This window comes from Canis lupus, chromosome 20, assembly GCF_048164855.1.
Source record: "Canis lupus baileyi chromosome 20, mCanLup2.hap1, whole genome shotgun sequence".
Taxonomy (NCBI): Eukaryota; Metazoa; Chordata; class Mammalia; order Carnivora; family Canidae; genus Canis; species Canis lupus.
This window is the reverse complement of record NC_132857.1, coordinates 33784394-33810775: the sequence shown is the minus strand read 5'-3', so window position 1 is coordinate 33810775 and position 26382 is coordinate 33784394. Positions and strand designations below refer to the sequence as shown.

General features: G+C 43.9%; 1 long non-coding RNA gene across 2 annotated transcripts in view; it reads left to right on the top strand.

Moving 5' to 3' along the window:
• LOC140611841 (uncharacterized) overlaps positions 1-25201 on the top strand; it is a 47602-nt gene extending 22401 nt beyond the window's left edge. The window contains exons 2-4 of one of the 2 annotated variants that reach the window (XR_012013093.1): positions 19176-19410; positions 22466-22602; positions 24482-25201. This is a non-coding gene — a long non-coding RNA (uncharacterized lncRNA). The other variant, XR_012013092.1, reaches the window with a different exon arrangement.
• Positions 25202-26382: the final 1181 nt, after the last annotated feature.

Below are 26382 nucleotides of genomic sequence, written 5' to 3'. Positions count from 1 at the left end.
CCAAAGATACAGATGCAATGAAACGCAGGGACACCTGCACCCCGATGTTTCTAGCAGCAATGTCCACAATAGCCAAACTGTGGAAGGAGCCTTGGAGTCCATCGAAAGATGGATGGATAAAGAAGATGTGGTTTATGTATACAATGGAATATTACTCAGCCATTAGAAACGACAAATACCCACCGTTTGCTTTGACATGGATGGAACTGGAGGGTACTATGCTGAGTGAAGTAAGTCCATCGGAGAAGGACAAACATTATATGGACTCATTCATTTGGAGAATATAAAAATAATGAAGGGGAATAAAGGGGAAAGGAGAGAAAATGAGTGGGAAATATCAGTGAGGGTAATGGAACATGAGAGATTTCTAACCTGGGAAACAAACAAAGGGTAGTGGAAGAGGAGGTAGGAGGCCGGATGGGGTGACTGGGTGACGGGCACCGGGGGGGCACTTGACAGGATGAGCACTGGGTGATATAGCATATCACATATCATGATATGTGTTCATATCACATATTGTTCATATCACATATTGAACTGATATAGCAGTTCAATTTGCCAATTGAACTCCAATAAAAAAATAATAATAAAATAAAATCATTATTAAAAAAATAAGATTTAAATTCTAAAATAATTTTATAACAAGTATACACCAATATTTTAAAACCCACAAAAAGTGGATAAGTTTCTAGAAAAATAAAAAGTTCTAATGTTGATGAAAGTAGAAGAGAAAATTAGAATAGTCCAATAGGCATTAAGAAAATGAAATTGCGGTATCCCTGGGTGGCGCAGCGGTTTGGCGCCTGCCTTTGGCCCAGGGCATGATCCTGGAGACCCCGAATCGAATCCCACATCGGGCTCCCGGTGCATGGAGCCTGCTTCTCCCTCTGCCTGTGTCTCTGCCTCTCTCTCTCTCTCTCTCTGTGTGTGTGTGTGTGTGTGTGACTATCATAAATAAATAAAAAATAAAAAAAAATAAATTGCAATTAAACAAAACTTCTTCCAAAAAAGTGTGGGCCCAGACAGTTTTACAGATGATTTTATACTTAACTTTCAAGAGATAAATAACTCTTACATACTGTTTGTTTCAGGAAATAGAAAATGAACAAAGCTTGCCGTGTTCATTTTATGAGTCTATTGTAACTCTGAATTCAAAAATTGAATAAAGCAGTACCTGGGTGGCTTATTTGACTGAGTATTTGGCTCTTGATATTACCTCAGGTCTTGATCTCAGGGTCATAAGCTCAAGCCCCATGTGGGCTCCAGCTCAGTGTGGAGCCTACTTAAGATAAAAAAAAAAAAAAAAAAAAAGAACAAATTCTAAATAAGGACATTCTAAAAAATGTCAATTAGATTAATGTCATATATGAACATATATTTGAATATCCAATATAAAATATTACCAAGCTGAATTCAATAGTGAATTTTTAAAAATAATGACTCAATGGAGAAACTTTAGAAGAATTTCTTTTAAGATTGACGAAAAATAAGCTGTCTACTACCTTGGCTACTCTTAAAATTATACTAGAGGGGCCACCTGAGTGGCTCAGTGGTTGAGTGTCTGCCTTTGGCGCAGATCATGATCCCAAGGGTCCTGAGATCGAGTGCCGCATCAGACTCCCCGCAGGGAGCCTGCCTCTCCCTCTGCCTGTGTCTTTGCCTCTCTCTGTCTCTCATGAATAAATAATAAGTAAAATCTTTAAAAAATAAAATAAAATTTTAAAATATTTATATTACAGAGGTGCCTGGGTGGCTCAGTCATTTGAGCATCTGACTCTTGATTTTGGCCCAGGTCATGATCTTGGGGTTATGGGATCGATCCCTACATTGGGCTCCACGCTCAGCAGAGTGTTTGCTTGAGATTCTCTCTCTCCATCTCCCTCTGCCTGTCCCCCCTGTGTTCTCTTCCCCCTCTCAAATAAATAAATCTTTTTAAAAATAATAATAAATTGCTAGACATGATGGACAGTGCTCTAAGAAAATGAAAACAAATAAGCAATATAAGCATTAGAAATAAAGAGATAAGCTATTATTTTGTGAAAAACAATATGATCAACATAGAAAAATCAACAATTAACAAACTATTGGAACAGAATAGATATATTATATTTTATTCAACCAGTCTCCTCTTAAGGGGAATTTGAACTGATCTTATGCTATTACAAATCATGCCATAATGTATAATCCTGTGCATAGGTCCCTATTTGTGGAGGTAAGTCTTCAGAGTAAATGCTTGGAAGTGGTATTGCTAAATCAAGAGGTAAAGGCATATGAAATTTTGTCAACCAAATTCACTCCAAATGGTTGCATCATTTTGTACCCCCATTAACAATGTATAAAAGTACCTGTTTCTTACAAACTGTGGTGTCAAATATTTGGATTTTTGTCCATCTGATAAGTGAAAAGTGGCATTGACATTTTACTGTACTTCTCATTTACATTTTGTTAATAAGATTGAACATCTTTTTCTACATTTAAGGCTGTTTGTCTTTCCTTGTCTATGCTGCTTACCCATCTTTCTATAGAGTTTTTGCTCATCAGTTTTTTAAAAGCTTTGTTTCTTATAGTTAAAAAAAAAGAACAACCTGAATGTCTACAATTTGGGGATGGGTTAATCAAATTATCCTATAGCCATACAATGGAATATTATACAGCTATAAAGATCGAAGTTGATTACATGTGCTTCTCCTCCTAGGAGCACCTAGGTGGCTCAATGATTGAGCATCTGCCTTTGGCTTAGGTCATGATCCTGGGGTCCTGGGATCAAAGCCCGCATCAGGCTCCTTCTAGGGAGCCTGCTTCTCCCTCTGCATATGTCTCTATGTCTGCCTCTCTCTGTGTCTCTCATGAATAAATAAATAAAATCTTTAAAAAAAATCTCCTCACTACACTATTAAATAAAAAAGCAAATACTGTGATCCCATCTATAAAGCAATAAGGCCATATATAAAACCACACATGAGAAAGGGACGCCTGGGTGGATCAGTGGTTGAGCATCTGCCTTCAGCTCAGGTCATGACCCAGAGTCCTAGGATCGAGTCCCGCATCAGGCTTTTCTCAGGAAGCCTGCTTCTCCCTCTGCCTGTGTCTCTGCCTCTCTCTCTGTGTGTCTCATGAATAAATAAATAAAATCTTTCAAAAAAAAAGAAAAAAGCAGAAACTAGGGATAGTCCTGACACCCTGTTTTATCAAATCTTCCAGGTGATTTTGATGTGTACTCAAGTCTGAAAAATCACTGTCCTAAATCAGTGTTACTAAATATGGCTCTCATACCAGCAGCATCAGCATTACCAGGGAAGTTGCTGGAAAGGCAGATTCATGAGCCTCAAGACTGAACTAATCAGAATCTCTGGGTGAGGTCCAGGAATATGATTTAAGAAGCTCTCCAGGTGATTCTGATGCACACACAAGTCTGAGAATCACTGCTCTAAATTTCTCTTAAGGTTCGGCTCTTTTTTTTAAGTGAAAAATTAGTTTTAAGAGAAAAAAATAATTCCATGCTTATAAGTTTCATTGAACAGACTAAGCCTCACTTGATCTTTTCTCACCTTATAAGTAACACCAGTACATTTAAACAGTAGATTTCCAACTTCTTTGACTGGGACTTGTTATGAAATGCATTTTATATCCTGATCGAATGCACAAGTACATGCACATACACACTGCATATATAATCAAAGGCACAGTATTTTTGAAACAAAGTTTCTTACTGTGTTAAATGTTCTCTGATATTTTTCTATTATAATTTTTTTCTTTTAAAAACGATCATGATGCAGGTTGGCTAATAGGATAGGAATCAAGCTCGAGCCAGCAGCAAGTGAGAGCAGACTTTATTGAAAATGTAGAGTGTGTAAATATAGACAGAGTGTCCAAGAGACTGGCAAAAGAAAAAAGAGTGAGTCTTGTCTTTGCTTGGAGGGTCAGGGTTTTTAGTAAGGATTGTGGCTCAGTTCATGTGATGTGTCTTCTCAGGCATCCAAGATCAAAGGCAAGTGTTTAGGTGTCCCCCATGTCACTAATGCCCTGGAGCCAGGGGTCTCAGCAAATCAGTGGTCTTGGAAAACGTTCATGACAACCCCACCTAGCCATTCCTTAGATGTTATCTATTGAGCTGGAAGACTCCAAAGAAATCATTAACTCTGGGGCACCTAGGAGGCTCAGTTGGTTAAGTGTCTGACTCCTGATCTGAGCTCAGGTCTTGATCTCAGGATCTTGAATTCAAGCCCCACATTGACCTCCATGCTGAGCATAGAGCCTACATTAAAGGGCAAAAAATCATTAATTCCTTGACCTTTACAAGGAGAACATACTATAAGATGTATATAAGGTGGGAGTGGGGGTCCTAGCAAGAATAGAAGCATGAAAAAGAGTAAAAAATGGGGTCTCTTCAGTTTCCCCATTCCCCCCCCCGCCCCCCCTTTTTTTTTTTAAAGATTTTACTTTTAAGTAATCTTTACACCCAACATAGGGCTCTAACTTATGGCCCTGAGATCAAGAGTCACATGCTCCACCAAATGAGCCAGCTGGGCACCCCTCCATCTCAATCCACTAAATTAATTTTACAACGCATCAGTAGGTTGAAACAATGTTTGAAAAATACTGATTTACACAAGTTCTTTTGGGAGAAAGCAAAGCTGTAAGGAGGGTAAATTTCAGAGGTGAAAATAGTTATCAGAGAGAAATGTGGATACTGATCTGTAGTAGAACTTTAAGAAGCCCATAGAACTAACCAATAAAAAGGGGAGGGTGGGGCAGCCCGGGTGGCTCAGCGGTTCCGCACCGCCTTCAGCCCAGGGCCTGATCCTGGCGTCTTGGGGTCTAGTCCCATGTCAGGCTCCCTGCATCGAGCCTGGTTCTCCCTCTGCCTGTGTCTGCCCCTCTCTCTGTCTCCCTCATGAATAAATACATAAAATCTTAAAAAAAAAAATACAGATGAAACAAAGTGATAAAGGTTAGAATTAAAGGCACAAAGAGGCACCAAGCAGTTACAAACAAAGCAAAATTAGTAAAAATTAAGGTAGAGCCTATCAACCTAGATAGAGAATATTATGTAATTATAAAAGGCACAATAAAAGAAGATGATATAATAGTTATAAACCTGTATGCACTAAACAACTTAGGAGCTGAATACATTTTAAAAACTAAAAATAAGACTAATATATAAAAATTCATGAACCATGTAAAGAAAGTAGATAATATTTATACACAATTTAATAGAGAAATGTCCTTCATATAGGAAAATTTTTGTCCATGGAGCACTTACAAAAATTGATCATGTCTTTTGCAAAAAAAGAGTTACAAATTTGAAAAGTAGCAGCCTTGTTTATTTACTTATTTACCATAAGTTGCCTAGCCACTTCCCCATAAGCACTTACCCTCAGAAGCCCCAACCCCCCCCTTTTTTTTTTTTTAAATATTTTATTCATTCATTCATGAAAGACACAGAGAGAGGCAGAGACACAGGCAGAGGGAGAAGCAGGCTCCATGCAGGGAGCCTGACATGGGACTCAATCCCCGGTCTCCAGGACCATGCCCTGGGCTGAAGGCGGCGCTAAACCACTGAGCCACCCGGGCCACCCTGTAACTGCCCTCTTGAGTCACATTTCCTTGTCAACTTTTGTGTGTAGGTATGTCATTAAATCTGGTTTTCCTCCTGTTTTTTTTTTTTTTTTTTAGGTTTTATTTATTTATTTATTTATTTATTTGTTTATTTATTTATTTATTTATGAGAGACACAGAGAGAGAGAGAGGCAGAGACACAGGCAGAGGGAGAAGCAGGCTCCACTCAGGGAGCCCGATGTGGGACTCGATCCCGAGACTCCAGGATCACACCCTGGGCCAAAGGCAGGCGCTAAACCGCTGAACCACCCAGGGATCCCCTGGTTTTCCTCCTGTTAATCGATCTCTTATCAGTTTGATTTACTGGTCCCACCTAATAAAACCAAGAGGAGGAGTTTTTACCCCTCCTCTACAATGTATAACTCTGAAATTATAAATTATCTTGTAGGTAATATGAAAGGAGAATACCATATACCAAAACCTGTAGGATGCATCAAAAGTAGAGCTGAAAAAAATAAACAAGTTTAAGTAATTTCATTGCTAAAGAAAGATCACATAGAAAATAGCTATCAGGGATCCCTGGGTGGCGCAGCGATTTGGCGCCTGCCTTTGACCCAGGGCGCGATCCTGGAGACCCGGGATCGAATCCCACGTCGGGCTCTCGGTGCATGGAGCCTGCTTCTCCCTCTGCCTGTGTCTCTGCCTCTCTCTCTCTCTCTCTCTGTAACTATCATAAATAAATAAAAATTAAAAAAAAAAAGAAAATAGCTATCATATTAAGGAATTTTTTTAAAAAGGAGAAAAGGATTAATAAATAATAGGTTGAGACTAATAGAATGGAAAACCAAAGGAGGAAGAGGAGGAGGAGGAAAGCAATGCTTGATAAATCCAAACTAGGGGATCCCTGGGTGGCTCCGCGGTTTGGCGCCTGCCTTTGGCCTCAGGGCGTGATCCTGGAGTCCCAGATCTAGTCCCAGATCGAGTCCCACATCAGGCTCCCTGCATGGAGCCTGCTTCTCCCTCTGCCTGTGTCTCTGCCTCTTTCTCTCTCTCATGAATAAATAAATAAAATCTTAAAAAAAAAAAAATCCAAACTAAAACTTTGAAAAGAGCAGTAAAACAGGTTAACTTTTTTATGAGCCCAATTAAAAAAAAAAAAAAGAGTGATGTGGGAAACAGGCAGAAGGAAATATAGATAAAATATAGATAAAATGGCCTTATAACCTGCAGCCCATTGACAAATACTTGAGATAGGCAGATTATAACATTCCCCCCCCCCCCCACCACGATCCTGTGAGTCTTTAGCATATGAAAGTCCTTCCCTGGGATGCCTGGGTGGCTCAGTGGTTTAGTGCCTGCCTTTGGCCCAGGGCATGATCCTGGGGTCCCAGGATCAAGTCCCACATCAGGCTCCCTGCGGGGAGCCTGCTCCTCCCTCTGCCTCTGCCTCTGCCTCTCTCTCTCTCTCTCTCTCTCTCTCTCTCACTCTCTCTGTGTGTCTGTCATGAATAAATAAATAAAATCTTTAAAAAAAAAAAAAAAGAAAGAAAGTCCTTCCCTTATCTTTATTTCCCTCAACCCCAAGGTATATAGTCAGTTGCTCCTCACAGTCCTGGGGCAGCAGCAACTTCTGCCCACAGTTCCTGCCCCTGTGCTTTAATAAAATCACCTTTTTGCACCAAAGACGTCTCAATCTTTCATGGCCAACGGCATCAGACCTCACTAACATTTCAAAACTACATCAAGAGCGCATGTAAAAATAAGCAAGAATAGGAAAGAGGAAGGAGACATAACCACAGAGGCTGTGTGGCTGGAGTGGAGCAAATTAGAGAAAAAGATTTCAGGGATGGGGTCACAAAGGTAAGTGGGGGTCACACCACCTGGGGCCTTTTATACACCGCCGTGGGGCGAGGGGGTGGTGGGAACCAACCCCAGAATGGTGTGAAGTCCTTGAAGCTAAGTGTTGTGTGAATTGTGTCCCCCCAAAGCTATGTTGAAGTCCTAATTCCTAGTACCTATGAGTGTGACCTTATATGGAGATAGAGTTTTTTTCAGATGTAATTAAGTTAAGATGAAGTCATCCTGGATTAGGATGGGCCCTGATCCAAAGACTAGCGTCCTCTTTTTTTTCTTTTCTTTTTTTTTTTAATTCATAGAGACACAAAGAGGAGAGAGAGGCAGAGACACAGGCAGAGGGAGAAGCAGGCTCCACGCAGAGAGCCTGATGTGGGACTCGATCCAGGGTCTCCAGGATCACACCCCGGGCTGCAGGCGGCGCTAAACCGCTGCGCCACCGGGGCTGCCCGACTAGTGTCCTCTTAAGAGGAAAGAATTTTGGAAAAGAACAAGACACAAAGATGGGATCAGAGATGGAAGTTAAGCTGCTATAAACCAAGAAATGCCTGGGTCTCTTATTTTTTTTTTAAAGATTTATTTATTTATGATAGACATGGAGAGAGAAGAAGCAGGCTCCACGCACTGGGAGCCCGACGTGGGATTCGATCCCGGGTCTCCAGGATCGCGCCCTGGGCCAAAGGCAGGCGCCAAACCGCTGCGCCACCCAGGGATTCCCCCATGCCTGGGTCTCTTAGAGGCTGGAAGAGCCAAAGGAAGCTCTCCTACAGTCTTCAGAGAGAGCATGGTCCTGCTGACACCTTGATCTTGGACATCCAGCCTGCAGAGCTGTGAGAGAATGAAAATCCACCTAGTCTGTGGAACGTTCTGACAACAGCCCTAGGAAGTGAAGGCAAATGTGGATATATGCAAAAGAAAAGGAGGAAGAGGGTTGTATTCAGGAAATTAGTAATGGTTACCTCAGAGGAGTGGTTACCTCAAAGGGCATTAGGTTGGGTGTAGATTATCAGCTTTACCTTTATATTTGTGCATAAAGATTCCTTAATGAATACCTCATGTTTATTCATCTTAAAATTTTATGCGACGCTTTTCAAATTAGGGTAGTAACACATTCTTAACTGTAACAAGTGAAATAATTCAAAATAAATATTGGAATTTCAGATAATCAATGAAAAAATTTTAATGTATGTCCCGTACAATATTTGGGGCATATTTACACTAAAAGAGTAATGTCATCTCAAATTCACATTTGCCTGGGCAGCCTGTAGTTAGTCTGGCATGCTCCTCCACGAGATTGCCACATAGCTTGCTGTTACCTCATGCAGGTGTTTGCTCAACAGTCACCTTCTCATGAATGCCTTTTCCAACCATTTCATTTCAAATCACAGCCCACCTCCCACCTCCACTTCTCCCCAGATCCCTTTCAGCTCGACCACCAGCTTAAAACATAGTTTCCTGTTTATTTGCTCAGAATCTGTCTCCCTTAGTACAGAATATAATCTCATGAAGGCAGGGATTTTGATGGTATGTTCACCGCCTACATAAATCCCAGATGCCTACAATACTGGCCCATAGCAGCCTCTCAATAAATCCATACTGAGCAAATGCAAGCATAAATGCATTAGTGAGGCTCTGCTAGCTTTCTCCAGTACCATGAGAGCAGGTGGTTTTTAGCAGTTCCTGGGAACAGACAAGAAAAGAGCCTGCAGCCTCTGCCCTCTGGTCGAGCTGGCAGTATCAAATATTTTCATTTATTCATCTAACGTACTTTGAGCACCCATTATCTGCCAGCGCAGTTTGTTGCCAGAGATGTTGACTAAATAATTTCACAGGGTCCTGTGGTTTGGAGGAGGAGATAGATATCAACACACACTAGGTGGATGGTTAATCACAGTGATCTCTCTATGGAGGGAAAGAGCAAGGACAGCATAATCTGGTCTGGTGGTCAGGGAGGACTTCTCAGATGAGCGGAGCTGGAGCTGAGATCTGAAAGCTGAGCCTGAGTTAACAAGAGCAGAAGTATGTAAACCAAGGCATGTAGTGGAGCAAAATTTTCCATCCCAAAATGTGTGTCTTTGGCATGTGGGTTACTTTAGGCTGAGTCTTTAAAAAACTAAACAGAAGAGAAATAGAAGGCCCCGGGAGCATGCAGGTGGCACAGTTGGTTAAGCGTCTAATTCTTGGTTTTGGCTCAGGTTGTGATCTCAGGGTCATGAGATGGAACCCTCTGTCGGGCTCAGTGCTCACCATGGAGTCTGCTTAAGATTCTCTCCCTCTCCCTCTGCCTCTCCTGTTGCTGCACTCGCGCACTTTCTCTCTCTCTCTCTCTCCCAAATAAATAAATAAATATTAAAGCAAAAAAACAAAAAACAAAAAACACAGAAGCCTCAAGAGGAACATTTGACGTTCCTCTTAAATGTTTGAAAGAATTTTTATTTTTTTTTTAAAGATGGCTTTTTTTTTAAAAGATTTTATTTATTTATTCATGAGAGACACACACAGAGAGAGAGGCAGAGACACAGGCAAAGGGAGAAGCAGGCTCCATGCAGGGAGCCCGACGTGTGACTCGATCCTGGGGCCCCAGGATCATGCCCTGGGCCAAAGGCAGGTGCTAAACCTGAGCCACCGGGGCTGCCCTTGAAAGAATTTAGATAGAAGACTTGCTCAGGAGAAGAGCCATCACCATAGATAACTACATAATATGAACCAGTGGTGGTGACAGGGAGGAAACAACAATGCCTGTTTGATCAAAGTCCTCTCTATGCACCAGCAAACATTTGTTTACCAAACACTATTTTCATTCTTCCTGTAAATGATTTCCCTTCCCTTTAAGGCCCTGGACCCTTACCCCATCTCCTTAGTCCAAAATGACACATGTACTTCATTTTGCCTGACTGTCTTTGGAATATCTTATGTTGATGTGGGTTCCCCATACATACATAATTAAATTTTATTTTCTTCTGCTAATCTGTCTCATGTCAATTTAATTCTTAGACTTGCAAAAACCTTGAGTAATAAGGGAAAAGTTCTCCTCCCCAGCAGTTGGTGTAGCCTGCAGGATGAACTTCCGTAGCCGGACACTGTTCACTTTGAGGTGCTGGGGCTGAGAGATACTGGGGCATCCGATAAAAGCTGGCAGACGATGAGATTTCTTACCACATAAGCCTCACAAATCTCTGTCTGTGGGATCTGATGGAAATGAAAAAGATGGTCTTCCCCAACCACCAGAACCCTTTCTGAATTTAGAGTTGCAGGGAAAAAAATATTTGTAGACTAATTCCTTGGGAACAGCAACTTTGGGAAATACTTGTTATGAGTATTCTTGTTTTGTATTGATCCTTTTCCTCCCAGAGACGATCATTGTTTTCGTTTGTCTCTGTCTTTTGTCTCATTTGTCATAATGCATGGAGAACAAGAGGTCTGATTAGGTTTTCCTTTCATGCTGGTCTATGTCGAAAGAGTGTGGCTCTATGACGAGTGAGAATATTCTCTGGACTCTGCCAACCAGACAATGCATGTAGTGGCGTGCATCTGGCAGACAGCCAAAGAGGCTGTGGATCCAACAGCCATCAATTTAAACACACTTCACTCTCTTTGTCCAACCACACCAGCTCTGAGGGGAATCATCACAGGGGTCCTGGTCCATAAGGGGCCTTTGTCATCTCAACCTTCATCATGAATGTGGGTCACACCCCATTTGCAGCTAAATTTTTTTAGGCTAAGTTTGGGAGTGAACTTTCTGGATCCTGTGAGGGCTGTATTTTTTTTTCTTTTTTTTGGCACATTATGTCTCCTTTTCCTCCCAAAAAGGGTCACCGTTTTTGTCTCTGTCTGTTATACTGTTTGTCATAAAAAGCAAGGTGATGGGACAGAATGCAGGCACAGGTCCTCCTACCCTCCTCTCAGAGCCAGCATTCTACACCAGCAAGTTCACAATTCTCACCAGGCCAGCGTCTGTTTCGTCAAACTATGCTGCGTGCTAATGTGAACGTGAGGCAAAGACAGTTGCTAAGGGACTTCTTGCAAGCCAAAGCTACAAAATTGGTGGATATGGGTTAGGCATTGAAGACCCGTTAGGGTGCTCACCTCCCTAACCCAGAGTCTCCCATATTAGGATAAATTGGTCATGGAATGGGTTAGATTGACACTAGGTCAACCAACCAACCTCAAGAAAATTTCTTTGCAATAAGATACTCTGGAAAAAATAAAAAGCATCCCACAATACCCAACCACACAACACATTTCCTCTTAGATATTAGTTTGGCTCCAAGAGACCCATGTCTTAGCTAAAGCTGTTAATGTGCATATACGAAAAATCAGATGTGGTCACTAATTTGGCAGGTCAAAATGTGGGATGCACCCCATTTGTGGGTAGATCTTTCTTGGCTGGTTTTGGAAGTGCACTCCCTGGATCTTGTGAGGGCTGTGTATTATGCACTGTCTCGTGGGTTTCCTCACCACAGCAGCTCTTGTATGGATAATCTTCATGCCAGTTGCTGTGTGGCCACTCAGAAAAAACATCAGAGACATTCAGACTCCAAACCAGGGAAATCTAACAGATTGCCACTGCCTACTTTCACCCCATAAAGATGCTCAAGCTGAACATCTAAAAATCTTTTCTTTCTTTAGGATTTATTTTCTTATTTGAGAGAGCAGGGAGTACAGGGGAGAGGGAGAGAGAATCCCAAGCAGACTCCACAATGAGCCTGGAACCCAAAATGGGGCTCGATCTCAAAACCCCAAGATCATGACCTGAGTTGTAACCAAGAGCAGGACACTTAACTGTGCCACCCAAGCATCCCTAAAAATCTTTTTGATTGGTTACCTTCAGAACTCAGAAAGTGGGTTTATAATTTGTTGCTGTCATTAACCATTGTTTTTCTCTTATTTTCATAGAAATGCCTCTTATTTAATACCTGGTTACTTGAACCACAGGCCTAACTTTGTGATTACACTTGCATCACCATCTCCTGAAATAAGTTTAACTGAACTGACCTATTGTCAGGACTAAGAGACTGTTTCTATGGGAGGAAACAATCTACCAACTCAGCTTCTGGACTGTGGGACCTCTCAGACAAATTTCAGCGGCTAGATTATAGGGAAGCAATATTTGCCACCCCAAAATTGTGTGTCTTTGGCCTGTGTATTATTTTAGACCAATTATTTAAAAAGAGAGAGAGATGGGGCAGTCCGGGTGGCTCAGCGGTTTAGCATCGCCTTCAGCCCAGGGCCTGATCCTGGGGTCCTCGGATCGGGTCCCGCATGGAGCTCCCTGCATGGAGCCTGCTTCTCCCTCTGCCTGTGTCTCTGCCTCTCTCTCTCAATCTCTGTGTCTTAAATAAATAAATAAATAAATAAATAAATAAATAAAATATTTTTTTTAAAAAGAGAGAGAGAGAGAGAAAGAGAGAGAGAGAGGAACGCCTGTGTGGTTCAGTGGTTGAGCATCTGCCTTTGCCTCAGGTCGTGATCCCGGAGTCCTGGGATCGAGTCCATCGGGGTCCCTGCAGGGAGCCTGCTTTTCCCTCTGCCTGTGTCTCTGTCTCTCTCTCTGTGTCTCTCACAAATAAATAAATAAAATATTTTCAAGAAATTAAAAATTAAAAAAACAAAAAAGAAGAAGGCCTTCCCTTAAATGCCTAAAAGAATTTTTTTTTCCTAAAAGAATTTAGATAGAGGACCTACTTCAGGAAAACTGCTATCTTTTTGGATAACAGTATCACATGAACTAGGGGTGGTAGGCAGAGAGGAACCTAGCAGAGCCTGTTTGATCAAAGTCCTTTTTTTGTGTCATTGTTTCTAAATGTGCCCAGCAAACATCTGTTTACCAAATATTTACTCTTTCCATTCATCCTGCAAATGGACTTTCCTTCCCCTCAAAGCCCCAGGCCCCTTTCCCTTTCTCCTTAGTCCAGAATGACACATATACCTCTTCTTGCCTGACCATCTTTGGAATCTCTGTTTATGTAGACTCCCTGTACATATATAATAAAATTCTACTTTCTCCTGCTAATCTGCCTTATATCAATGTAATTCATAGGACAGCCATTATCTTGAAGGGTAGAGGAAAATAGAGGACAGCACTCCAAGGAGGAAGTACAGTTAATTGAGTGCCCTGAGATGGCACAGGAGGGGAAGGAAGGCTGGCACAGCATCAGCACTTACTGGAGAGCATGTGGCTCGAGCTGTGCCTGGGAAGGGACTGGCTCCAGGGGCCCCCTAATTGAGATGATGACCCCTAGCATCTTCCCAAGTACAACTCCCCCCACTCCACCACATCCCCACCCCATTCTCATCCACAAGGGTGTGGACTGCCATCACCCCCCAGGGACAGCCACCTTGATCTCTGTCCTCTTTAACTAACCAAGAAGTTATGAAGTGACTGGTAGGGGCCCTCCTATCCCTGTGCCTCACTCATTCTCTGAGGCAGTGTGGAGTTGGGGGCAAACAAGGGCCCAGGAGGCAAAGTTGAGGCAGAGCCATTGCCCTCTTTATTATTTTTTTTTAAGATTTTATTTATTTATTCATGAAAGACACAGAGGGGCAGAGACACAGACAGAGGGAGAAACAGGCTCCATGCAGGGAGCCCGATGCGGGACTCAATCCCAGGACCCCGGGATCACACCTTGAGCCTAAGGGAGACGCTCAACCACTGAGACACCCAGGGGTCTTCACTGCCCTCTTTAAATCAGTTTCTTCAACAGTAAAATAATAAAGAATTGCACAAGCTGAGCTCAGTTTAATTCCATTTCTAAAAAAAATCTCTGATCTGAAAATATGGGAACACTTAAATACAGTACAACTAGCTTATTTTTTCCTTAAAAAGTAGGTTTACTGTTGTTTTTCCAATTGTAGAGTAATACTGAATAATAGATAATGTGTAAAATATAGAAAAATAGAGAGGAAAAAACCAAAATCTTTTCTGTTCCCCTTCATTCAAAGATTAGTAGTTTGGGGGCACCTGGCTGGCTCAGTCAGAAGACCATGAGACTCTTGCTCTCTGGGTTGCAAGTTCAAGCGTCACTTTGGTTGTAGAGATTACCCCCCCAAAAAAACAGATAAACTTAAAAAAAATGTTTTAAGATAACTAGTATGAAAATGTTAGTGTGTTTTTCCCATTTCTCAGTATTAGATTACTTTTGTCTTGATAGCCATCAGCAAACTATATATTAAATATTGGGTTTATCTGTTTTCACTTACTTCAAAAACAATCACTTGGTCATATTGTAATAAACTTTTCACAAATAGTATTCATGAACTTATTCCCTTAATGTCGGGCATTTAGATGACATTATTACCATTTCTGACATTGCTGATAATGCTGTAACTGGTATTTTGGTGCAGAAAGTTTTCTTACATTTAGAATTCTTTCCTTACTTTAAAGTCCCATAAGTAAAATTACTAGATCAAAAAGTATAAGCATTTTCAACTTCTTAATATTATTGAAAAATTACTTTCCAAAAGCATTTTGCCAGTGTACACACCCAATAGCAGTATATGACTCCCTGTCTCACTGGCAATTTTCTTCTTGAAAATATCTGTAATTTTTTTTAAAAGATTTTATTTATTTATTTGAGAGAGAGAGATAGGGAGTGCAAGAATGAGAGGGAGAGAGAGAGAGTGGGAGAAGCAGACTCCTTGATGAGCAGGGAACCCAACACCAGGACCCTGGGATCATGACCCAAGCTGAAGGCAGATGCTTTAACCAACTGAGCCCCCTGGGCACCCTGAAAATATCTGCAGTTTATTGAGAGGGGGTGGAAGGATGCATTTCATCATTTTTCTGATTTGTGTCTCTTTGACCTTTGGTGTAAACATTTTCCATCTTTGGCCTAAATTCTGAATCCAAAACTTCAGTGTTCTAAGTTCTAAATCTAACTCGAATTGCCTTCCAATTTAATTTTCACTTGGAATATTTTCACAATGATTTATGGGGTTTGGATAATGCTCAGTTATAAAATAGTGCTTGTTTTCAGAAATCTGGAAAAATACAGAAGTATTCAGAAGAACATAAAGATCAGCCATAGTCCCAGAAATGCAGAAATAAACACTCCTAACATTTTGCCATATGTATTTAAATTCTTTAAAGGAAAAAATCTAAAAACAATAAAAAATAAAAATAAAGGAAAAAAAATCTTCCTTCTTTTTTGCTTTCTTGAATTTGATGCTGACACTTGGGGGCTGTGGGCTCCACTGAAGGCTTCTAGCACTGGGAGACACTTGCCAAGACTTGTTTGGATCCCCCAAATATTCATTGTGCTTCTCCCTGCCCCGCCCCCCATTTCCCTTTCTAGATATGGCAGCTGCAACAGCAGAATTTATCTCTGCTTCCTATCAGAAACATCACGAAAAGTTAATGACAGGACCAAAATAGGCATAAATCCAAAAGACAAAGAAACTGGGAAAGGAAATGATGATCAGAGATGCCCACAAAATTTAGGAAGGCAAAGAGCAAGAGACAAAGGAGAGCCAGCATCCTTCCATGGAGAAAGCGGGAATCTGAACCCCAGGGGAGGGGGATTAGTAGCTGGGAGAGTCTGAGCAGCCGGCTCAGGACTAGGAGGCACCAGACAAGGGGAGGCCATGATGACCTGAATGAACATTCTGGCACTGGGGTCCTGGGGCCCGGCAACTAAGTGAACTCAATGTCCCATCCTCTGGCAAAGCCTCCCAGGGCCTCACAGGCAGAGTTGGAGGAGATAGTTGGGAAAGAGGAGGGTGAAAGCAGAGGTGGACCTTGTGGGGTGCAGCTTCTGGGCAGACCTCAGCATGTGACCTGATTCCAGGGACCCTCAATATCTGTGGAAGCTCCTGGGGACAGTACCCAGGATGCGGCGTGGCTGAGACACTCACGCCTCCTCCCTCTTCCCTGTGGCAAGAACTGACCCTCCTCATCCAAAGCCACCCACTTCCCTTCCTTCGGATGTATTGAAAGGACATTTGAGCATAAGGATACCAGGGTCCAGTTGTCCTGGTGGGTGAGAGTCACAATCCCTGGTACCTAACAGCCAGCTCTGCTCCCGTGGAGGGGGACCCGCATTTATTAAACACTAACGGGGCGCTCCTTACACGATTTGGTCACCTCAGCAAGTCTGTGAGGAAGAACCATGATTCTTCCAGGCTCTGAGGAGAGAAACGTGAGAAGCTAAGGGACGCCCCACAGGCCGGTCGTGGTGCCCAGGCCTCTGTGCGGGTCACCCAAGCACACTGGAGAATAAAGCAGCTTCTTTGCCTGCCGGGGGCTGACTTACCTCAGGAGAGATGGGAGAGCAACCGACCAAGTGCTCCGGAGCCGGGTCAGAACAGGGTCAGTGCTGTAGAAGCACAAGGAAGGATGGCGGGAAGGATCCAGACACCAGTCTGACGAAGGGGGCATCGAGGTCGACCCCGGTGAGGAGAAGGTCTCTTCAGGCCTCTTGGAGACAAAGCGGCCTCAGTGTCAGGGACACACGCTGTAGTGGTCAGCTGGGACCAGCCGTGGGCTCCTGGAAGGCCACAGGCAGCGACAGAGAGGGCTTGCCTTAGGGACAGCCCCTCTGGCAGTGTGTGCAGGACAGCTTCCAGAAGGCAGAGTCCGGGCAGGGGGCGCAGACAGGAGGGGAAGTAGAAGATGGCTACCGAGGGGCCAGGAGACACGGCTTTACTGTCCACTCTTCTGTGATGTGTGTTTATGCATTAATTTCCCCTCCAAAAACCCTTTTGGAAAATGGACCAATGAGTGGATTGTTTATTTATTTATTTATTTATTTATTTATTTATTTATTTATTTATTTATTTATTTATTTTAAAGATTTCATTTATTATTTATTCATGAGACAGAGAGAGAGAGGCAGAGACACATGAGAGGGAGAAGCAGGCTCCATGCAGGGAGCCCGACGTGGGGCTCGATCCCAGGACCCCAGTCACTCACACCCTGAGCCGAAGGCAGACGCTCAACCTCTGAGCCACCCAGGTGCCCAAATGGATTGTTTAAATTTGGTCAATACATACAATGGAATATTAGCCTTAAATAGTAGTCAGAAGGAAATTCTGACGTGAGTTGTAACGTGAGTGAACCCTGAGGACATTATGCCGGACCCAAGAAGACAGATGCTATTGGATGCCACTTACATGAGGCACGGAGAGTAGCCAGCCTTGTGGAGACCGACAGTAGAAGGATGTTGCCAGGGATGGAGGGGAGGGGGGATGGAGGGTTGTTGTTTAGTGGGAATGGGGTTTTAATTTGGGAAGATGGAAGAGGTCTGGAGATAGCTGCCCAGCACTGGGAATGCACTTAGCGCCGCTGAATTCCACACTTAGAGATGGTTGGTTGAGGTGGCCAATTTTATGTCTATTTTACCACAACAGAGAAAAAAAAAAAAAAACACAGACCAGTGAAAGACATAGAAGAATACTGCTCTGTCTCTGGGTTGGAGTGTCTGAGAGCGTGGAGGCCGTGAACAGAGGCAGGCTGGGGAAGACGGGGTGCAGGGGTGCGGGGAAATGACGTCAGCTCTTGGTGGCCACGTGGCAGGTGCCTTCTGTGCACTGCATCTGGGAGGTGCGTGGCCCTCAGCATCTCTAAGCCTCACAGGGCAGGTGCGCCTGTTTCAGACTCGTCACAGGGGAGCTCACAGGCTTGGGACCGGGGGTGTGGGGGACCCCAGGCCCATCCATCTCACTGCACCATGCCCCAGGCTGGGCTTGGGATGCCAGTGCACCATCTCTGGCCGGCTGCCGGGTGAGGTGGAGCTCGGAAGGGGACAGTCAGAGGGCCACTGTCCTGAATGGAGATCCTGGTAGAGCCACAGGCCTGGCCGAGTGGGAGGCAAGCCCTGGAGGAAGTCCTGCACTTATGACGCTGCCCCTACCATGGGGGCTGCTGTGACGAGAGCTCCTCCCGCAGAAGCGTCTACCCCCAGTGTCCCCGGGTTAAGACCTGGGCCTTTAGTCCCTGCCGGGCAGCTGACTCTGAGGCCTCCACCAACCATGAGGAGAGGAAGCAGCTCAAAGTGACCTCATTCTAAATCAGGCCGGCTCCATGGGTCCCCGTGAACACTCAGGAGCACACTTGGCAGTGAGGAGCCAGCCAGGAGGAGAGGGACACCCTGCAGTCCACCGAGACAGCAGGAGCATCTCCCCAGAAGCCGAGCGGCCAGCCACCCTGAGCTCTCTCAGGAAGGTGCAAGGCCAGACAAGGCCTCCTCGTGGATTTGGTTTTTGGGTAAGGGGGAGATTCTGGGGGTGCTGTGCAAACTCCCAAGCCAGGTAAGGAAAAAAAAATTGTACAGGTTTCAAGGAGAGGCCACTTCCTACCTATAAATAATAGAAGCATCCAGAAGAGCCTTCTGCCAATTGATCTGGAGACTGGGAAGAGGTCCCATAGTTATTAATAACCCCTGTGTTCTGGGAACTGATTTCATGTACCAGACAAAGGGATTAAAAAGTTGCTGTTGAAGGCAAAGTGCTTTTAGCCAGAGCTCCACTTTCTGTTCTCCCAATAAATGCACATTTTTGTCTTTGGGAACACTCGGAGTTGATTGGCCCCTTGACACCTCTGGTGAGCTAGGAGCTGTGCAGTTGATTGGCACACTTTTATGACCGCTCCAACTTCCCAGGGGACTTTCTGTGGCCACCCCTATCTCAGTCTGCCCTGAGAGTGGGGGTGAAAACAGTGCCTGCGTGTTTTGGGACACGGCTGAGGACAGAGCCACTCAGGGCCCCAGCAGTGGTCCTGTTGGAATCCCGGGAGATGGAACCTTTGTTGATCAATCCTTGTGCAGGTAGCTGTGGACAGAGTTGCTGTGACGTTGGCTACATGGCTGCCCTTTCGCGTCCCTGGGTCTATGAAGGAGGAGGCTACAGATGAATAGGTTGGGACCTGAAAGCGTGTCGAAGAAACAGTCTCTTATGGAAACACTGTTTGGAAATGACAGTCAGCAACCTTGACTCACTAAACTTTGAGCGACTTGAGGGGAGGCTCTGTGCACCCAGATGAGACACAAGATCAACCAATTTGTAAGTTAAGATTGAATTAATTGAGTGATGTTGTAACAGAATTATTTCAAAAGATAACTAACTACTATTTACTCCCTCGCTGTGAGGATTTGCTTCACCCTCCAAGCCAAGGAGACAAGAATGACCCCTAGTCTTGTCCATGACCCCCTCCACAGGTGGGGTCCTCAGCCCTCAAAGCAGGGACCAGAGCACATCTTTGGCCAGACACGGTTTCCTTCCGGCTCCGTGACTCCCTTACTGCTCAGCCCTGGTCAAGTCCATGTTTCCTCTGGGCGCTCAGTGTGCTCAATGTATTCAGAGGTAAATTCTTCACTACCCCCTTCCTGCAACCCTCTGTCTCCTGATGAAAAACTAGGCCAGAGGTTTGCTCACTCTCTCAGAGCTTCCCACCTGGATGACTACAAAAGCCACCCACCTGGCTCTTTGTCTCTTTCAACACCATTTCCTTGCTGCAGGAAGACTGATTTTTTAAAAAAGATTTTATTTATTTATTTGAGAGAGAGCAAGAGAAAGAACACAAATTGGGGGAGGGGCAGAGGCAGAGAGAGAATCATTTTTTAAAAATATTTTATTTATTTATTTTTAAGATTTTATTTATTTATTTGAGAGAGAGTGCACAAGCATGGGGAGAGGTGGAGGGAAAGGGAGAAGCAGACTCTGCTGAGCAGGGAGTCAGACATGGGGCTCCATCCCAGGACCCCAGGATCATGACCTGAGCCAAAGGCAGCCGCTTAACCAACTGAGCCACTCAGCTGCCCCTAGATTTTATTTATTTATTCATGAGAGACACAGAGAGAGAGAGATGCAGAGACACAGGCAGAGGGGGAAGCAGGCTCCCCACAGGGAGCCAGACGGGGGACTTGATCCCGGGTCTTCAGGATCAGCCCCTGGGCCAAAGGCAGCGCGAGCTACCCGGGCTACCCCTTTTTTTTTTTAATCACTCTTTGGGGCACCTGGGTGGTTCAGTCCGCTAAGTGTCTGCCTTTGCTCAGGTCGTGATCCCAGGGTCCTGGAATGAAGCCCCACATCAGGCTCCTGGCTCAGTGGGGAGTCTGCTTCTCCCTCTCCCTCTGCCCCTTCCCACCTCTTGTGCTCACTCTCTCTCTCTCTACTCTGTCAAATAAGTAAATAAAATCTAAAAAAGTTTTTAAAATAAAACACAATTTGAAGTGGCTAAAATCAAAAAGACTAATGTTACCAAGTGTTGACACAGCTGTGGAGGGACTGGAACCCTCACATACTTTGGCTGCTAATACAAAATGGGCTCTCTGGAAAAAGAGTTCGGTAATTTCTTTTTCTTTTTTTTAAGTAATCTCTATATCCAACGTAGACCTTGAACTCAGGACCCTGAGATCAAGAGTCACGTGCTCTACTGACAGAGCCAGCCAGGTGCCCCTTGGCAGCTCTTTCTTATAAACATGCACTTCCCAAAAAGAAAAAAAAAAAAATAAACATGCACTTCCCATATGACCTAGCAGCCCCACTTCTGGGTATTGACTGAAGATAAATGGAAACTTGTTCACACAAAGACTTCTACTTGCTTTTCAGAAAAGTTTTATCTGTAATACACAAATATTGGAAACAACCCAAACGTCCATCAACTAGTGAGCAAATTATAGGAATCAGACAAAGGAATACTAATTAGCAATTTAAAAGCATGAACTAGGGGCACCTGGGTATCTCAGTAAGTTAAGCATCTGCCTTCTGTTCAGGTCATGATCCTAGGGCCCTGGGATGGAGTTCTGAACCCCACACTGGGTCTGCATCTCCCTCTCCCTCTGCCCCTCCCCCCAGGCTCATGCTCTCTTGCTCTCTTCAATCAATCAATCAATCAAAACATGAAATATTTCTGGACACATCAAAATAGATGAATCCTAAAAGCATAATACAGAGAAGTATTTTTAAAGAAGATTTTATTTATTTGAGAGAAAGAGTGAGCATGCATGTGAGCATGGGGAAGGTGAGGGGCAGAGGGAGAAGCAGGCTCCCTGCTGAGCAGTGGAGACTGTCACACGGGGCTGGATCCCAGGACTCTGGGATCATGACCAGAGCCAAAGGCATATAATTAACCGACCGAGCCACCCAGGTGCCCCTCAAAAGCATGATACAAAAGAAAGAAGAAGCTAGATACAGAGGACTACATATGTATGATTCCATTTATATGAAATTATAAAAAAAGGCAAAACTATTGTTCCAGGAAGCTGATTAGTGGTTGTTCAGGGCAGGGGGCAGGGCGATTGACTACAAAGGGCACAAAAGAATTTTCTGGGTGATGATGAATTTATAATTGTATACATTTGTCAAAATTCAAATAAATCTAATTTTAAAAATAATGGCATCTAATAAAGACAACAACCCCTTGCCTCCCCAGTCTGCACAATGATGAAAGAATGGTAGAGGGTCACACAATATGGAGGCTCAAGATAAGCTATGTTGGGGACACCTGGGTGGCTCAGTGGTTGGGCATCTGCCTTTGGCTCAGGGCATGATCCAGGAGTCTGGGATCAAGTCCCGCATCGGGCTCCTTGTGGGGAGCCTGCTTCTCCCTCTGCCTGTGTCTCTGCCTGTCTCTCTGTGTCTCTCATGAATAGATAAAGTCTTAAAAAAAAAAAAAAAAAGATAAGCTATGTTAGGTATCAAGTTCTGTCAGCGAGGGGCTGTGTTGGCTGTGCTGTGGAAGAGGTGGCTCTGTGCAATATTCTTCGAAGGCCGTGGTTCTCAATCTTTGGTAGGAATCGAGACAGCCTGGGCAATGGAGCAAAAATGCAAAGGCCCAAGTCCTACCCTACTGCAGTGAGCTTGGGCCTCTGTGTTCCTTATTAGGCTCACCCGCTCCCAGAATGCCCTGAACGCTTTTCTGATCTCTGGCATTGGGTTAAGTCCACCTGTTACATGTCCATACCGTTCTTGCTTTTCATAACACATATTTCTTTTACAATTGCTTCTTAGGCATCCATCTTCTATGCTGGATAGCAAGCTCTGTGAGGGCTGGGACCTGATCACCAATGCTTGGAATGTGCCTGACACCCTGTTAATATATCTCTTCTTTGACCAGGGTCTTGAGGGAATGCCTGGGGGGTTCAGGGAGGCTGAAATCAAGACTGTAGCCCAGTGAGTAAGAGCTGAATCAGCCCTGTCCTTGCAAAACCAGAGAAGCTACACATTTGGACTAGTCTTCCTGGTAACAGACAGGTGTGTAATGGGTTTCCTTAGTAAACTAAGCTTTACAATAAATCCAGGTGTGGGGTTTGCCCTCCCAAGAGTCCACTTTTTGTGGACAAATTAAAACTACAATGAGAGATTTCTCAACAGCCACAAGAAAGGCTAAAATTAAAGAGCCCGACCATGCCAAGTATTGGCAAGGATGGGGAGCAACTGAGAATCATACAATGCTGTTGAAAATATGAAACTGCTTTAGAAACAGTCTGAGGTTCCTACAGAGTTTTTTTTTAAGATTTTATTCATTTATTCATTAGAGACAGAGAGAGAGAGAGAGAGAGAGAGAGAGAGGTAGATACACAGGCAGAGGGAGAAGCAGGCTCCATGCAAGGAGCCTGACATGGGACTTGATCCCAGGACTCCAGGGTCATGCTCTGGGCTGGAAGCAGGCGCCAAACCTCTGAGCCACTCGGGGATCCCATCCTACAGAGTTAAAATACATTGATCATATGCCCAGAGATCCCATGTGGGTATGTACCCAAATGAAATGAAAACAGGTTCGTTCAAAGCCTTGTACCTGAATGTTTAGACAGCTTTATTTTTTATTTATCTTTTTTCTGAGACTTTTTTAAAAAATTGAAGTATAGTTGACACACAATGTTACTTTAGTTTCAAGTGTACAACATCTAGTGATTCGGTAGGTCTAAAATTACGCCGTGCTCACCACAAGTAAAGCTGCCATATGTCACCATAAAATGCTATTATTTATTTTTTAAAGAGTTTTAAATTTTTTATTTATTTGAGAGAGAGAACATGAATGAGGGGAAGGAGAGGGAGAAAATCTGAAGCAGACTCCCCACTGAGCAGGGATCCCGACGCAGGGCTCGATCCCAGGACCCTAAGGTCATGATGTGAGCCGAGGGCAGACACTTAACTGACTGAGCCACCCAGGTGCCCCTATGCAATGCTATTATAATGCCACTGATTATATTCCCTGTACTGTGCCTTTTATTCCTGTGACATATTCATTCCCTAACTGGAAGCCTCTGGCTCCCACTCCCCTGCACTCATTTTGCCCATTTCTCCACCCCCTCCCCTCTGGCAACCATCAGTTGGTTCTCTGTATTTATGGATCTGTTTCTAGAGCAGCTTTATTAACAACAAACTGGAAACAATCCAAATGCCCATGAGCTAGTAAAGGGACAAACCGTCTTCATTCACGCAGCAGGATACTACCCAGAATAAAAAGGACAACCTACTGGTACATGGATGAGCCTGACTGCATTAGGTTCTGTGAAGAAAGCAGACACAAATGAGTGTGTGCTGCATGATTCCACTTAAATAAGATTTAGGATTTTTAAATTTTATTTTTTATTTTTTATTATTTTTAAAATTTTTTATTTATTCATGAGAGACACAGAAAGAGAGAGGCAGGGACACAAGCAGAGGGAGAAGTAGGCTCCATGCAGTGAGCCTGATGTGGGACTTGATCCCGGAACTCCAGGATCATGCCCCTGGCTGAAGGCAGGCACGCTTAACTGCTGAGCCACCCAGGCATCCCGAGGATTTTTTTTAAGATTTTTAAATTTATTTAAGAGACACAGAGAGAGAGAAGGAGTGGGAGGATAGGGAGAGGGAGAGAATATCAGGCAGACTCCCTGCTAAGCAAGGAGCCCAGGATGGGCTTTGATCCCAAGACCCATGAGATCATGACCTGAGCCAAAACCAAGAGTTGGATGCTTAAGCCACCCAGGTGCCCCTCCATTCCTATAAAATTATAGCACAGGCAAACTGTGGGGACAGAGATGAGATCAGTGGTTGCTAGGAGCCAGGGGAAGGGGGAGAAGTTGGCAGCAAAGGGACATGAGGGAACTTTTAGGGTGATGAAAATAACCTTTTTTTTTTTTTTAAGATTTTATTTATTCATGACAGACACACACAGAGAGAGAGGCAGAGAAACAGGCAGAGGGAGAAGCAGGCTCCATGCAGGGAGCCCGACGTGGGACTCGACCCCAGGTCTCCAAGATCCCGGAGCCCTGGGCTGAAGGCGGTGCTAAACCACTGAGCCACTGAGGCTGCTCGTGATGAAAATATTCTGTATCTCCATTGTGGTAGTGTGTGCATTTGTCCAAATTCTTTCAACTGTACACTTAAAATTTTAAAATAAAATAAATGTTACTGTACGTAAATTATATCTCAATAAAGCTGAATTTTTAAGCTGATTTTTTTAAATCTCTTTGATTTTTATTTCATTATACATATATATTTTTAGTAAGCTTTTATATCCAACATGAGGCTTGAACTCACAACCCTGAGATCAACAGTTGTATGTGCTACCAAATGAGCCAGCCAGGTGCCCCAAAGCTGATTTTTTTTAAATGAGGGACAGTTGGGGTGCCCAGGTGGCTCAGTTGGTTGAGCGTCTGACTCCTGATTTTGGCTCAGGTCATTGTCTAAGAGTCCTGAGATCAAGCCCCATGTTGGGCTCCACGCTCAGTGGGGAGTCTGCTTGTGATTTTTCCCTCCTCTCCCTCTGCCCCCCTCTGCTCACACACTCGCATGTGCTCTCTCTCAAATAAATAAATAAATCTAAATAATAATAATTTTAAAAAGAACAGTAAGGGCTTTTTGAATAGCAAAAAAGGGAAAATAGGTTTAAAGTTTTGTTCCTGGGACGCCTGGGTGGCTCAGCGTTTTAGCGCCGCCTTAAGCCCAGGGCCTGATCCTGGGGACCCGGGATCAAGTCCCACGTTGGGATCCCTGCATGGAGCCTGCTTCTCCCTCTGCCTGTGTCTCTGCCTCTCTCTCTCTCTCTCTCTCTCTGTGTGTGTGTGTCTCTCATGAATAAATAAATAAAATATTTTTAAAAATAAAATAAAAATAAAGTTTTGTTCTTGAGCCAGATTCAAAATTTGCCATTCTTTCATTCATGCGGTTGAAGGTGGCAGAAAGTGGACAGAACATAAGATTTGTCCAGCAGACTCAGGGAGTGCTCTCACACCTGTATACAAGCTTTGTGATCATAAAGCAGTTACTTAGCCTGAGACGAAATTTGCTGGTCTGTATGATACTTTGACATTAGAAAAAAAAACCATGAAGCTCATTTTCACACACTTATGTTTATAGATCCATACGTGAGGTAAGTATGTTGAAAGCTTCCCAGCATCTAGAATGTAGTTTAAATAGTGTCAACACACCCAGCAACAGTTGCCATAAATAAAGGGACATGAAAGCCAGTTTTGCTTCTAAGGAACATGTGGGGAAGGGGCTTCAATGCACTGGAAAGCAGAAAAGGCATTTTCATCCTCTCTGAAAACATGGCTGTTGGAAGGAAAAACAAAAACTTTGCCCACTGGGCCACGTGTTGCCTGCTTAGAGCGTGCACCTGCTGAATGAGTGTGAGTTCATTATAACATCAGAGAAAGCCCCTGCTTCCTGCCACATGGAGCATCTGGGAGGAACAATTAATTGCAACCCCACACACCCTGCACAAGTGACTTTTATGGCCTCCCCCCACCCCAGGCTGTTAAAATGAAGGGTCAGCACCCCTGCTGGTTAGTGGGAAATTCTTCACTGACACATACCTGCTCAGTGATTTGTTGGCCATAGTTTCCATCTAGCAGGCAGCTGTGGGTAACGCTTCAGCAGGAAAAGAGGGGCTGAATTATGCAAGACATGTTTACAATGTAAATGGGGGGGCACACCCCCCACCCCGGCCACACTGGGGGTGGCACGAGTATGGATGGGCTTCCTTGCGTTTTACTAGCAAAACAGGTGTCAACCACCCCCCAGAGAGCCCTGTTGGCTTGCTCA